Source organism: Falco biarmicus, chromosome 5, assembly GCF_023638135.1.
Source record: "Falco biarmicus isolate bFalBia1 chromosome 5, bFalBia1.pri, whole genome shotgun sequence".
Classification (NCBI taxonomy): Eukaryota; Metazoa; Chordata; class Aves; order Falconiformes; family Falconidae; genus Falco; species Falco biarmicus.
In genome coordinates, this window is record NC_079292.1 from 91046565 (window position 1) to 91062079 (window position 15515).

At 43.5% G+C, this 15515-nt stretch overlaps 1 long non-coding RNA gene across 9 annotated transcripts in view; it reads left to right on the forward strand.

Annotated features, from left to right (window-relative positions):
• The window catches only part of LOC130149391 (uncharacterized), a 69086-nt gene extending 53860 nt beyond the window's left edge, over nt 1-15226 (forward strand). For 4 of the 9 annotated variants that reach the window (XR_008821901.1, XR_008821900.1, XR_008821903.1 and 1 more), the window contains 3 exons: nt 89-867; nt 962-12987; nt 14111-15226. This is a non-coding gene — a long non-coding RNA (uncharacterized LOC130149391). The remainder of the gene's footprint in view (nt 1-88; nt 868-961; nt 12988-14110) is intronic. The other 5 variants (XR_008821908.1, XR_008821905.1, XR_008821909.1 and 2 more) reach the window with 5 other exon arrangements.
• The last annotated feature ends 289 nt before the right edge of the window (nt 15227-15515 follow it).

Below are 15515 nucleotides of genomic sequence, written 5' to 3' on the forward strand. Positions count from 1 at the left end.
CATTTCAACATCCCCAAATCATGTTTCATTTTGATTTTTTTTGGAAATGTTTTTCATTATTAAAATAAGCTTTTCTATTGCATTACAGGGTCCGTAGTTCAAGTTCCCTTCTCTCTTGGACGCTGGGTTCTCTGGCTGGACATCTTTCCATGTTGTACCTAAACCCTAGTGATTCCCAGGACAAACCTTCTTGGGTAAGGAGCGGTGTGGGAGCCTGTGGAGGTGGGACGGATCTCGTCGGCTGGTTTCAGTAATGTACAAAACGTGAGAAAGCAATGCAGCTTTTGCTGATGGCATGGAGCTGGGGACATCGTCAGCACAGAAAAGGTCATGACTGACCCAGGAAAAAGCAGCTGGCCATGAATGTTGGTGCGTAGAGAGGGGAGGGCAGAGCGAGGTAAGAGGTTTTGCTTGCTTGCAGGTTGGCTGTGAGTCACTGGTGCACTATGACTGTGGAGAAAACAAACCTCATCCTACAGTGTATTGAGACATTTCTGTACTATCGTGATAGCAGAGTTCAGTGAGTACACAGCTCGTGCCTGGCAAAGGCTGAACTGGAGGTAAATTTGCCGAGGATGCCTGCTGGAGTGTCTGTGAATAGGAAGCCTGTCTTACGTGTGGACACCAAGACAACTTGGTTTTTTTTGACTCAGCTGTGCAGAAGACCAGGAAGAAGATGCTAATGTTCCCTACGCATAATCCAGGGCCAAGCAGTGGGGTACAGCAGAGCAATCCAAGCAGAGTGACCATCCTGGCACAAGAACAAACGGCTCTGAGCAAATGTGTGCTGTGAATTGGGAGAATGAGGAAAAGCATCGGTAGGAATAATGGAAACTGGAAGCTGAACAAAACTTTAAGACAGGGCTGGTAAATATTTTAAAAGGATTACATGGTGCGATTTTTGCCTACTTTGGTGACTTGGGATGTTCATTTTAAGGCCCTGTGTTCTGCTTTCTTTCAGCCAATGTAGTCCTTCCCTGGACACCAGCCCTTGGAGGAGACGCAGGCTGCAAGAGAGCTGCTGGGATGAAACATCTGCCCACAGATCCGCCGCCTGGGTTGTGCCAGTGGCCCCTTGGAATGTTTTACAGGATGAGGATCACGCCTGTTGCATCTCAGCGTCCTGCTTTGAGCAGTCACATGGCATCTGCTGCAGGTTTGCCAGGAGCTGGGTAGAAAACTTCCATTTCATGTTCTCCATATGGCAGCTGTCTAGCAGATGACATCACCTAAATGCCCATAGTCCTGGCTCTCCCCTCAAAAGGCAGAGTGATGAGGGAAAAAAATAAACCGAACCTCCTCCCTGCTCCCCCTTGCCTGTAAAAAAAGTGCAAAATTCAAATGTCTTAACCACTTGTGTCAGCTGTGGAGCAGCAACCCACCTCCGGGCTCCATAATTCGCCGTGCACATTGAACTGCAGCGTTGGTTTTGGCGTTTTTGTTTGGGTGGGAAGCCTGCAGTTCCTGCGAATGCTTTGTAGCGTACTTTGGGACATGTGGTAACGCTAGGGAGAAGAAAGACCAGGAAACACATGCAGCTGACAGGCAGGGCCAGTCGCTTTCCTCCTGCCAAGTAGGCTGCCTTCAGATGTGCTTCTGGCAGTGAGCGCCATGACACCTCAGGTTCCCTCCAGCGTCTTTCCAAAAGTAACAGAGATTTTCTTCTTTGCAAAGGAAAAATGAAATCAGGACAAAAAGTAATAAAAGCCATTATCCCGAGGCATTCAAAGGGGTTTAAGACAGGAGCTGGGGGGGGGGGATGTTCAAGCTCAGAATTCTTTTGTGGCAGACTATTACTGGGTGCTGTAGTTTATCATTATGTATTTTATTTTGAAGTGTTTCATGTCTTTAAGGTGGTGACCTTCAGTACACTGAAAGCACAACTGGATGACCTTACCTGATTTTCTGTAGCCCAGGTATCCTTATGCATGTTTCAAACAGTGTAAGCTGCTTTGGGGTTACGTTGAGAGCATAGTTTACTAATTACATTTTTGTGTTGACTTTACCCATTAACAACGCCTGCATGGGGGTGCATTTGGCCGGGGAGCGATGGTAGGTCCCCTGCAGTGCAGAGGGAGCTGGCAGCAAGGTGGGCGGCGGTGCTGGAGCTCTCCTGCAGTACAAATGCTTGGAGGTTGGGTGTCCCAAGTCCAAGTCCACCCAAGTGATTAGGCCATCCACTTTTTTACTTTTTTTTTTTTTTTTTTTTTTTGCCAGCAACAGCATAAACTGCTTTCCCTCCTCTCTGATTTGAGATGACTCCGGGAAAATTACATTTTATTTCCTTCTCTTTCCTCAGGAGGCTCTTCACCTCCCCAGTCTCAACTTCTCTTTGTTTTTCCCCTTCTGTACTTCACTGTCCCCTGTGGTCCTTAAACTCCTCCTACACCACAGTCCCCTGCGCTCACTGGCAGTTATTCCTTGCACACAGCATCCTCACAAGTTTTTTGTAACTCCTTCCTCTTTATTCTCTGTGGTCTCCGCACACATCCTTGTTTTCCTTACGTCTCCTCCTCCTACATGCTCTGTGATCTCTTTGCCAGGGCAAAGTAGTTCCCAGTAACATATTTACTGCGCTTTTAATAATTTCTAACGATTAGAGTGTCACGAGTGGCAGGACTTGCCTAAATAGGTGATAATTCAAAGATGAGACCCTAACTCTCTTTTTAGAAATACAATCCAATTTGTCTTCCTCCCCAGCTTTGCCAAAACTGCAACCCAGTCTGTCTTACATTTCATATATATGATCTCATGTCAGAGCAGAAGTTTTCTGGAAAATCTGAAACAAATTGGATGAGGCAGTTTTGGATTCATATAGAAACTGATGCATTATTTTAAACAGATTTTTTTACATTTTTTTGTCTTTTTTTTTTGCCTTTTTTTTTTGTTTACTTTTTTTTTGGGCTTGTCATGACTCAAAAGCAACATGGGCTGGAAAATTCCAGATCTGCCAAGACCATAGGTTTTCTCCACCGACTCTAGGTTTTCTGGTTCTTCTAGGCAGACACAGAGTAAAATGAGTAAAAGGGGCAGTTCTTTTCGGTCGGTCGTCTTTCCCCCTTCCCTGCCTGGTGGAGCTATGATGTGTTCCGAAGGAGAACCTCCCGTGTGATTACCCGTTACCTCTCAGTCGCAGGAACAGAGGCTTATGAGCCCGGCAGAGCGCTGACCAAACTGCGCCAACGCCACCCATTGTCAATGCCAACCTTTTTTACAACTGTTTACTGAGTGCTGGTTGCTGAATGTGTCACATTAGTGCTTTATCAGTAAGTGGTTTTTCAGTTTGAATTCTGAGTCGATAATACTGAAATAATATTTTTTTTCCAATACAAATTGGTCTTTTTTCCCCAGAAAAATAAAAAATTCTTTCAAGATGCTTTTTTTGTGCAGTGCCAAGGCAGAGAATTAATTTCAATTTTGTGAATTGTTTTTTATTCTTAAGAATACTAACTGTAGTCCCATTTTAAAACAACATATTTTGTAGAAAAATCAAAGTTCTTATGAAGAAAATGTTGAAATTCTTTTTTTTCCTGTCCTCCTCACAAAAAATCTCTGTAGAATGGTTAAATTCAGTATGGATTTATGAATAGTTTTGATTAACTCCTAACAATGTTTTTCCAGGCAAATATGTTAATTATTTACACCAATGTCTTTTGTAGTCCTATTTTACAGTTTTTTAATCAGATAATTTCATCAATGACTGGTGCCTATGACTAGTTTGGCAAAAGTTTATTAGCTAGGCTGAATAAAACCCTACAGGTGCTGTAAGGACTTCGCTTGCCGATTTTTATGAGCCTAAAGAAGCCCACCTCAGCCAGCTGTGACACACGTAACATTTTTTGTAGCTTCCCTTCTCAGATATAGCATACGTTGAATTCTCAGTGGGTGCGGGGGAATTTCCCCAAGCAGTGATAAGCACTGCGGAGGTCATTGGAGCTGTGTATATCCAGTTTTCCTCCATGATAATGCCATCAAGCCAAAGGTTCAGAAGGCTTTGTCAGCTGTCATTGAGCTTCTCAGGTCACAGGTGCTCTCTCCCCATGCAAGCAGTAAGCTAGGGGTGTGATTTTTATTCTTGGCGTGCTCAGTTCCTATCAGAAGTAGAGGAAATAGTGCTTTGACAGGGTATAGACTATGCTAAAAAAAAAAGCATAAAATAGCATAGGATGTGTTTTGTTTTATCATGGGAGTGAGTAGAGTGGAGAGGAAACTCTCCATCCTTTCCTGCTCCTGTTTCCTTCTCTCTCATTCAAAAACTGTGGTAACTCACGAGTAGTGTGTATAATGCTATATACACCCTATGGCTAGAGCTTTGTGAGGGGTTAACCTAGAAGCAAGGCTTGCATGATTTTTTTGTGATGGACAAGTTGGCAATGATGGGCATCATGATGCAGCGCTGTGAGGAGAACAGTGTGACCATAAGGGCAGAATCTGACCACTGCAGCCAGCGTAGTCCTCATGTCCCACACTGGTATTTAAATTAGGTCTTGCACTGGCTTTTGCACAAGATTAGTTTTATTCTAGAAAAAGGTGACATTTCTTCCGCAGAAAAAACAGCGCTCCAACAATCTAAATTAGATTAAAATAATAAAAAATATTATTCGTATGTGAAGAATGAAAAATAATGGTGAAAGATTACAGTTTAAAATAACTAGGTTTAAAGGGAAATTTAATGAGGTAACTTAAAAATCTAAACCCCCAGAAAGTTCAAGATCTCGACAACCTTTCATCTGCTTTTGTCTTATTGCACATCTCCCATTTATAATAATGAAAAAAACCCACACAGATTTGCAGCCCCTCCGTACATTGACAAGGTGAGCCATCAGTGTGCATTGTGTGTGATTTAAGGACAACTCAAGCACCCATCCAGGACATATGGACATCTATGCAACCAGAAACTATCTTCCAGCTCTTGTATCTATGGCAAAATCTTGACCTTTACGTTTCCCATAAGGAACAAGGATTCCCAGCTTCCCATTTAAATTCCCCCTTCCATGTACTGAAAATATTAAAACAATTTAATCTCCTTACAATCCCCAGTGGTGCCCTTTAAATCAGCTTTTCATTGGGAATTGACTACATACTTTCTGTAACATAAACTGAAATCTGGGAGTTGTAAGCTGCCAGTAAAATATGAAGGTATGCTACATTTGCCCAGATATATAAGATATGACAAGATTTAATATGTATTAAATTTAACAGGTGCTGTGATCTCCTGTGTAGATACACAATATTCAAAGCCATACTCCAGAGAACTCCGCATTCCCTGCTAACTCTGCATTTCTGTCCTTCCCAACATATTTTATCTGTAATCTTACCTCCCATTTCTTACAATTCAGATTCATTTTATTTAAGCAACGTTATCTATATTTTTATCAAGCTCCTAAATGACAGGCGGCATATGCAACCTTAGCTCTGGCTTCCCAGAGGTGTTAGTTGGGGTAATTGCAAACTGTTTAGATAAGCTGTAGACCCTGACAGAAAACGAACAAAACTTGGATGTCACATTTCTCACCCAGTCAGAAAATCTGTGTCTCTCACATGCTCACTGTTTGAATCTTTAGGTGGAGAAATTACTGGGGAGGAGGTGGATGGGGAGGAAGAAGAATGGTTTTATTTTTGTGAAAGCTCCTTAGGCTATGGAGAACCATCCATTGCTACGTTGCGGCCAGGACGTAAAGTGAAACACGTCAAAAATGAGTGATCACATTTTACATGTGTTTCACATGGGCTTGCACATTGACAACTGATGTAAGGCAGCACAACGCAGGGAATGAGGCGCTGAACTGTTGGGATGTAGGGCCTCTCCCGACCTTGCCAGCAAAGCTCAGGAGTCCACATTAATCTAAAAATGATAGGTCTTGCTGGGAAGAAATGCTTCTTGATTGTCATGTACAGTGCCCACACTTTGATTTCACTGGTACTGCACGTTCTATCTCCCTTAGTTTTTTTAATGTCTAACCCATCCAGGCATTAATAAAGACATCACCCCCACCCCCGTACAATCATGTTTTAAGTTTTCTGAACATAAACCATACCCCCTTGGTCACTCATCACTCCCACACCCACCAGCCCTTTTGTAGCCCAAGGAAGCCAAAGTGAGCTTTCCAACCCACTTTCCGTGGGGATCTGCCAGCTGGTGAGATCTCGGCAGGTTCTCTGAAAGTTTGTTTTCCCGCTTCTGTCAAAGGAGGATGTTGAAACCTCACTTACTGAGAAAGCTATGTGAGAGGAAAATGTCATCATCTCAGTGGGCTAAATAGAACCACATTTTGCTCTCTGTCTGGATAAGTATTTTTTAAAAAGAGCAATTTTTTTCCATTGATGATGCCCCGTATGCAGAAGGAAGCTGCTCAACACAAGAAGAGAGACACTTAGACATAAAGAAGCTGCATGTGGCTAAAAGCTGAAAATCAACCTATTAAAAACAGAAGAGGTAAAACAAAGACTAAGGCCCTGTGAACACAAGGCACTGATGATGTTTTCAGAGATCTTAAAGCCCAGAGGAACCACTACAGTACTTACAATCTAGGCTTTTCCATAAGATAGGCCAAGCAATTGCACTTGGTGGTTCTATCAATAGAACAGTATCTTCTGCTTTATCTCTAAATGAGCTTTTAGAAATAAGTTCTTTTTTATTTTATTTGAAAATCTCAACTGGTGAAGAGTTGCTTGGGTAAGTGGCTTCAATGGCTATTTTCAATGGACAAGAATGTATACCATATTTATTGTCTGAAATTCTCTTCCTTCAGTTTCTGGTCACTGGGTTCCCTTTTACATTCTTCTGTCTTGCTGGAAATCTCTTCTGCATGGACATACATTTAAGGATTGCATCACACATAGCTTCCACTTGTATGAACTGACCAGGATGACATTTTCTCACTGTAAAGAAGACCGCATCACCAAATTTCATATGAATGGTGATGGGAATCCTTGAGTTTCCTTTCCAGACCTTTCTGCAGTTCTGTAGTAGACAGTACATCAGTTGAAATCTGTCTATTAAGATGCGATGTCATTCCAAAAGGTCGAGGTGTCTTGGTAAAAGGTACCCTAAACACCAGACAGAACTTGTTTTCATAATCTAGAAACAAACAGGAATTAAGCATTTTTGAAATGCGGTTAGATCATGTTCCATGATCAGAAAGAAGTCTCAAAAACAGTTGTCCCCAGCCCGGGTAGTTTCCCAGCAGAGGACCTGGGTGCAGATATGGCTAGTTTCCTTGAGAAGTGAGGAAAATATTGATCTGGGAATGAACATTAGATGCGCAGGGTGGAAGTATGTGAATTCTGTCTGTTGGATGCATAAGTGGGAATCTGGTGCTCTTCTGAACTTCATCGTTTATGGCTCATGTGGACTGATGAGTATTTACTGCTGCGACAGGCTGGTTACACTCCCCTGCGATCACGCTGGAAAAGATCTCACATATATTAGCTACCAAAAAAATAGGAAAAAAAAGAAAGTTCAAGATTCCTTAGTGCTGGATCCACACGTGTTAGCCAAGATAATTTCAGAATCAGCAACAATGATGCCTGCTAGTTCTCTTTGGAATAGACACCTGTGAGAGCCAGAGGTGCTCCAGCCCAATCACATTTCACATTTATGAACCCTTCCTCTAGAAAAATGAGTCTTCTATAAAAATTTCTGTTAGCATTAGTCTTTATTAATAAGGCATCAACCTTCATCTGTATAGTGGAGGTGCTAAATCTCCCAAGGGATTGGTTTAAGAGCTGGGCCACAAAAATACTATTTAGATTTTGAAAATCAATAGGATGCATATGTTGTATGATGGGTTACAGCTTTGACACAAGAGGCCCGGTGTTTGAAAGCTAAATCTGGTCAAATTGAGACTGGATATGAAGCATGTGCATAGCTGTGGAGTTAGATAACTACTGAAGCAACTTATTTAGAGACATGGTGGATTTTTTAGTACTTAAGGACTTTTAAATCAAGCCTTTGAGCGTATGGAAAGGGTGAGTATCAGGACTTGTATAGAGAGAAATGTTTTGGATAATTTGTCTTTACTTTCTAGTAAAATCTACAAGTGAAATGGATGTCAGGAGACCCAGTTAGCCTTATTTGTTGGGACCACACAGTACATGCAGCATGGAAAAAACATGCTGCGGTTGTGAAGGCTGGAGTGGAAGAGGGAAAGTGGAGATTAAATGCAGAGCAAAACCATGCTAGGTTGTTGGGGTTTTTTGGTGGGGTATGCCTGAGCAGCATAGGGTACCTACTGTATAAAACAAATAAAATGAAAGACAACATGTTATAAACAGCCACATCTAGTGTGGTGGACATGTCTACAATGTGGAGAATTAAAACTTACGTTCTACGATGTAATTTGCTTCTGTCGGGTGGTTGCGTCGGTTTCAGAGCGTGAGGAGCTGTGTGGGCTCAGCAGGGTGCAGCACCCCAACCCTGGTGTGTGACAGTTATCCGTAGGTTCTCACAGGCTTTCCACCTGGGCCCCATTTTGTCGCAGAATTTCCACCCATTGCAAATGCATAGCTGAATGTGCACCTCCCAGCCCGTCACTCATGCTCCACAGGTGTGTGATGGTCCCATTATGGCCTACCAGAAGATGAAACAGGAACAGAAGGTGATCACGTGTAACCACCCTCAATGCCATCTTCTGTTGCAAACCACTGATAGTCAACAGTGATGGCATAGCACAGCCTAAACCAGAAGGAATCCCCGGTTTGTGTGGTCAGCCCTGGAAGCTGATGCTCACTGTACTGACACATTCACGTTATGATGCTACCCTGTCTCATATCTCTATATTATATCTCATCTATATATCTCATCTCTAAATTCTTCACACATTTTGCATAATGAATTTTTTAATGCTGCAAATCATGCATCTTCCCATCCCAGCTCCTGTTAGTTAATTTAAAATCATTTAGAATAATAGGGACCTCCACAGAAAATGGAAGAAAATTTGAGCGAGGAGCTGGGATTACTGGAAAAACGGATATCTGTAGATTGAGGACCTTACTGAGTCTCACAGGGTATGTATTAATTACCTGCCATCTTGAACGACACTTGGCACTTCAAGACCTACCAGTAATTAGAGAACGAATAGAGAATGGGAATGCTTCATGCTGCAGGCATCTCAAGAGCATGCCCGACATGTTGGGGGAAAGGCGGGCCACTTTGAGCCACACTGAGCCTGGGCAGTGCAGGCCACATAGCCTGGTTGTCCTCTGCAAGCCAGCATGCCATTGCCAAGGTCAGCTTCACACTGCACCGTCTTGGGGAGTGATGCCATGCTAAGGGACACCTTGGCTGCTGGCTGTCCTCAAACACCGCTGTACCTGCCCTCTCAGCTCTTTGTAAAGGTTATTAACGCCCAGATTGATGCAGTGATTAGCTGCTCCTCTGTTCCCCTCTTGATAACATTATATGAGCTCCAACCGAAAAGGAATTGGGAGGATATATTTTAATGCTGTGAATACTTTGGCATTATATTACAGGAGGTACTTCATGAAGGTTTTCCTAAGGCAGAAGAAAATGTTAAAGGGGAGGTTTATTAATTAAGTAACTGGATTCCTCCAGAACAGGAAATATAATGAAAGTGAGAGCAACACTTAAAATCATAGAATCATTTAGGTTGGAAAAGACCTTTAAGATCATCGAGATCAACACTCGTCCAGCATTGCTGAGTCCATCACCAAACCATGTCCCTAAGGACCACATCTACACATCTTTTAAATTCCTCCAGGGGTGGTGACTCCACCCCTTCCCCAGGCAGCCTATTCCAATTCCTGACAACCCTTGTGGTGAAGAAATGTTTCCTAATATCCAATCTAAACATCCCCTGGTCCAACTTGAGGCCATAGACAAACAAAATATCTCTACAAGGAATGCAGATGAGAAGAAGGTTTTGTGGTTGGTATTCTGTTCTAGCTATCAGGACCCACAGAACGTATAAATGTAGCAAGTCAGAATGTAAATCTAGAGATGTATCCCCAGCCTGAGGAGTTAAGGTATCCAGTTAGGAAACTTAACTGCATTGCCATTAATTATGAAAGGCTTGACGGATGTCTTCTGGACTCACTTTCAACAGCGATGTGCCAGAAGAATGTTTGTTAGCCGGTATTTTCAGTGTTCCCATTGACTGTCTGACAACAGATGTTAAAGTAGGAGTAAAACTTACTGAATCATCTTTGGTTGATCTTGAATATGTTGATAATATTACCAAGCGCAGAGACTGCCAACAAACTAAGAGGTTATTGGAAGTTGCAAAAAACTGTAGGTCTCTAGAGGATTTAAGATCAAAGTAATAAAACAAAAGGACTCAGAATTTTCTTTTAGCTACTTTAGTAGCCTGTGGTTGAGTTATAGCATATCCTTTGCAAATCTTTTCAGTTTTGATGTAAAGCATTTTTGTAATGGAAAATTCCTCATGTCTCCCAGTAGGTGATTTCAGTGTTTAATTACAAATGCTTTCTAATCCAAATTTGTAACTCTTGTAGTCTCTTCTTGCTAAATTAAAGGCCACTTCCTTATCAGATACCTCTTCCCCACATAGGTACTTGTAGGTAAGGTGAAATCCCTTCTAAAGTGCCAATAGGGTAAGCTGCGTCTGTCTGCCTTCCTTACTATACAGCAGTTAGTCCTGACCTCGTATTAGTCATTAAATTGTTTTCTGAACCCCTGCCAATTTCTGCCATGCTCGCATGGGTGTGGACACCAAAACTAGAACCATTGCTGCAATCACAATAACAGAATCATAGAATCGTTTAGGTTGGAAAATACCTTTAAGATCATCAGGTCCAACCATTGACCCAGGGCTGCCAAGTCCACCGCTACACCATGCCTCTAAGCACCACGTCCGTGCATTCTTTAAACACTTCCAGGGATGGTGATTCCACCACATCCCTGGGCAAAATAATACTTCAGCTGTGGGCACTAACTGCTTCATTGCCCATTTCTGTGCAGAAATCAGAGAGGTGAGAGCCACGCGGTTGTACAGGCAGCTCCAGGAAGCAGTGCAGAAGAGCCCAAGCTCCAGTCCTCCAAGGTGCCTCTGGGAAAAGCCATTTTCTTGTCACAAATGGTAGAGGGAACGTAGAGAGACCAGCTTCCCCAAGCCAGGTTGTTAGCTCTGGTAAGAATCCTCAGAGAGAAAATTGCTTTGCCCATCTTGTTGCTGCATGCCTATCTAGCAGTGTGTAGACAGATTTTCTCAGGCAGTTGATTCAGAGAGAACCAGATTTATTCTTTGGCTGTGAACCAGGTTCCTGGTTCAAGAACTTTCCTGACAGTTTTCCATGTGGGATATTATTCTGATTCATGTTTGGGCTGCAGCAATAATTCAGTCCTTCCATACAGTAATTTTATTCTTTTCTAGTTTGTTTTCTTGGAAGATCTCAAAAATGCCATAAATATTAATTGATTTACATTCACAGCAATCCAAGGAAGAAAGTAGATATGATGGCCTTAATAAGGTTATTCTGAGTCTTGTTTGAATGCTGCATGTGAAGTCAGTTGCAGAGAGTGAAATAGAGCCAGTTTCTCAGGCAAACTACCATCGTATCTCTCTACTTGATAGAGTTATTGCAGACTGGTCTGAAAATTATCTCCTCCTTTATCTGTATAAGTAGCCAACGCTGTTGCTTCATGACTGCCTTGCTCTACTCCAGAAATACCTGGCTAGGTGCTGGAAGGGCACCTCGAAGCATGGGGCATGGCCTGTGGGGACATACGTGAAGGCAAGGTGTTGAATGTGTGTCCTTTTTTCAGCGGCAGGGAATTTTCCTCTCAACATTCAAAAGAAGAAGGAAATGTTAGAACAACTGCTGCAAAAGCATAATGGGATATTTCTGGTTCGTGCATTCCTCCTCTTGGATTGCATCCCCTTGGCTTGCAGAGGAAAACTCCAAAAGGAGAGGGTAGGGAGTTGTTTTTCAGTGTGTTTGTCTATGCTGTGGCCCTTCGTGCTATGAGAAACCTCTCAAGCAGCTCCAGCAAGAATCTTCTCTCTGCTTTCTTCCACATCCTCCCTTCGTCCTCGGTCCCCTCCCCCTCCTCTCTTTCATGTGGATCAAGGCCTGGAAAATGACAAGCCTCTTGATTAATAGATACAGAAAGTCTTCTTATGTAATTTATTTGCTTTCTGCACCTGACTAGAATCACTAGGTTTATCTGGAAAGGAAAATATATCGTCCTTCCTGACTCCGAGTGGCAGCAGAGAGAGCTGAGCATGTGATATCAAGCTGCGCATGGAAAGCAAACAAAACGCCATTTCTGTATTTTGTAAGCATCTCAGGTCATAAAAGTGTCAGCACGCTATATTTCTTGCTGGGATCCTCTCTGTTTTATTATCTGAGCCCTTTCCATTGTGTTGAATGTGCAAGGAGAGTCTCCAAAGCAGGCAACATCTGTTTCCCTGTCATGTTTTTGATTATCAGCTCCATATTCCTTGCAAGTCTCCTGCTCACATATTCCAATCAAACTCAACGGGGGCTTCAGCAGTGAGGACACTTCCTTATCTCCCTTCCCCCAGGCTCTCCATCCATCATTCTCACATGCTGGCCCACTAAATGCTGATGCAAGAGGCCTGTTCTTACGCTTGGGTAACACACTCGTGACCTCTCCAATTTGTTTTGTTTGCTTAATTCTAATTGCTGTGAGTATACCTGCCTCTCGGTCCTTGGTCCTTAATGGGGGAGAGGAAGGAGGCAGGTGGGGCGTCTGACTGGTTTTTGTTTTGGTACCTGTGGAGAAGAGTTTTCTAATGTAGTTTTAGATTTGTTTCCCAGTTTTCTTCCCTCAAGAGGAAGTTTCTTCTCCTCTTTCTTAGCTCCCAATTGCTAAATCAATCTCTCTGTCCTTTGCCAAGAGATCTGTTTTACCATTTATGCAGGAATTTCAATCTGCGGATGGGGATTCTGCCAATAAAAATCAATTAAAACAATTGTCTTCTGCCTATGGTATTGCAGTTGTGGGATATCTGGCACACTGAGACCTGGGAACACAGAGACGTAAGTGACATTGAGCTATGAGTTGTTTATCCAGTCATGGTTTGCATTTATTTTCAAGGAATATTTTTGTGTCCTTGTGCACAATGGCAATGAGCAGTTGTAAGGTGATGCAGCTAGTGTTGCAGTCGAGATAGAGGAGCAGCAGTCTGCCACCGTAGGTAACTCACCTGTCCATCCACAGCAGAGCCACACTGGGAACCCACATGGCAGAATTTTCCAGATTCAACCAAAAATGTTGCTGACCTTCGTAGTCAGGCCCAAAGCCTGCATGGAGGAAATACATGTACTCCTTAGATTAGGAGCTAAGACAGGGGTCCTGAGGTTACTGGTGGACCTCTCAGCTTTCAGGTGTGGCATGGCTTGCTTGTAGACTCCAGGTTAAACCACTCTCCAGATTTAGGGTCATAAGGAAATTGTTCTTCACCTCAGATTGCTCAACACAATGGCTACAGCTGCCCTGCTGTGCCGTGCGCCCCGTAGGTGCCCCCACATCCAGGGTTCTGAGATCGGGAAAGAGCTGCTTGCTGGTGGGGCATCTGCTTGACCACTTCTGTCACGAGTTTTGGGGTGAGGGAGGAAGGAGGGGGGGACCCCGGGGGGGACCCCAGGCAGTGCTGGTGTTTCAAGAGCCTTGCATCCCCTGGCTACCTGCTGAGCTTCTGGCGTTCAGCACAGCTCCCTGTACACCTTCTGGTGCTGCTGGTAGGCAAACGAGCAGACCACGGGCTGAGGCCCTGACGTTCATTTCACAAAGATTCAGACACCGTGGCTGCAAAGCTGGGTGGCAATCCATACACAGCCTAAGCTCAGGCTGAGCACTAGCTGTCCTCAGAGCCTGACAGAGATACCAGGCTGTAGGTCTTGGTGGAATTTAGATCTCTGCCAGGTCCAGTGTGCCAACAGCATCACTTTAACTTGAAGCCAGATTTGCACAAAATGTTTCCGTCAAAGTTTTCCTGTTGTTGTAATTTTTATACCACCAGTTCTTTTCCATGGGATACACGTAGTTTTTGCTCTTTGTGCTGCAGGTCTCATGTTAGGAATTGGGGTTTAGCAGTGCGGGGGGTGAGGGGTTCACATGGAATGAGGTCATTGGGGCCTTTCTGTCTGCCCTTTCTTACAGTCTTGTCCTGGACCTGGAGGAGACTGGATTTCATATTCACATTGATTCCTGACCCTTCCTCACACGGCTTGGTTAATAACTGTGGAAGAGATTAAGGGCCCAGCAGGTCATTAATGGCACCAAGCCAGCCACTTGAGGAAAGGCAACAAGGAGTGAATGGAGAAGAAGAAAAGATGATTTCAGAGCACCTGTCGCTGTAGGTGACTGCAGGAAACAAAAGATGAAGGTGAGGAAGAGCGGGGAGATGGATGGACACAGCTCCAGGAGGTATGGAAGACTGTTGCTAGCCTTTGTTGGTGGGCTCACAGGGCTGTGGGTGCAAGGGCAGGCTGATGGGAGAGCCTGCAGGCTCAGGCAGCTTCAAAATACAACTGTCCTAGAGGGGAGGTAGGAATTCCTGAGAAAATGAAGGGTGGGGGAGAAGAAAGGGAGCCGTAGGAAGGTGGGTGACTGGGATGGGTCAGAAGAGGATGCAGGGTGTCAATAGCCTGAATGGGAATCATGGGCTGGGACAGGAGTGAAAATGAGTGGTGAGGAAGAGAAGGAGGCAGCAGAAAATGAAGGGGGACGAGATTGACAGAATGTGTATGGGGAAACGAGGGAGTGCGGGTGAACGTGGGGCTGCCCGTGCAAGGCAGGAGAGGAGGCGACACAGATGACAACAGCAGCAGCTTGCTGTCAGGGTCCCAGGATCCCACAGCTGAGGTTACTTGTCCACAGCTTTGTGCTTGTATTTCATATATGCTTTAATTATATTGAAAGACTTTGTTTTCTGTTTTATGTGAATGCTACCTTTCCCACCTGCCTCAGTGGTCAGAAGTGTATTTACATAATCTACTATTTCCTGATTTTCTACACTCTATATAGAATTTTTTAGTATTGTTTTTGTATTCACTGCATACTTACACGATTGGAGATAGCTACAATTATTTCCTAGGCTGATTTTTTTGTTATAATTCCACTACATAAATGTGTGAATGACCTCATTAGTTTCAGTGGTATAACTTGCCATAATGTTTTGATTAGTTCACTTGGAAATGTCTATTATTAGACTGGTTTATTTAATACAATATTTTAATAAAAGCATAATAATAAGCTTTATCTTTTAATAAAATACACAGCAGCGAGTTTGCATTAATGAAATGAAATATTTCAGTTTGAACGAAAGCCATCACCTAAAGAAAACACCTAAAGAAAACATTTCAGTTATTTTGAATTAAAAGCCAGGGGAGTTTCCGGCTGCGCACCAGCCTGCTTTGTCCCCAGCACTGGCAGGTCACAGCTTCGCTCCTGGTCAGTTGCGGGCCCACTGAGCGGAGCAGCGATGTCCTTCTGGGTATGACAAATGCAGAAACAACCACGAGAATCTGATAAAACCACAGGAAAGGAAAAGTGGCATGAAAAA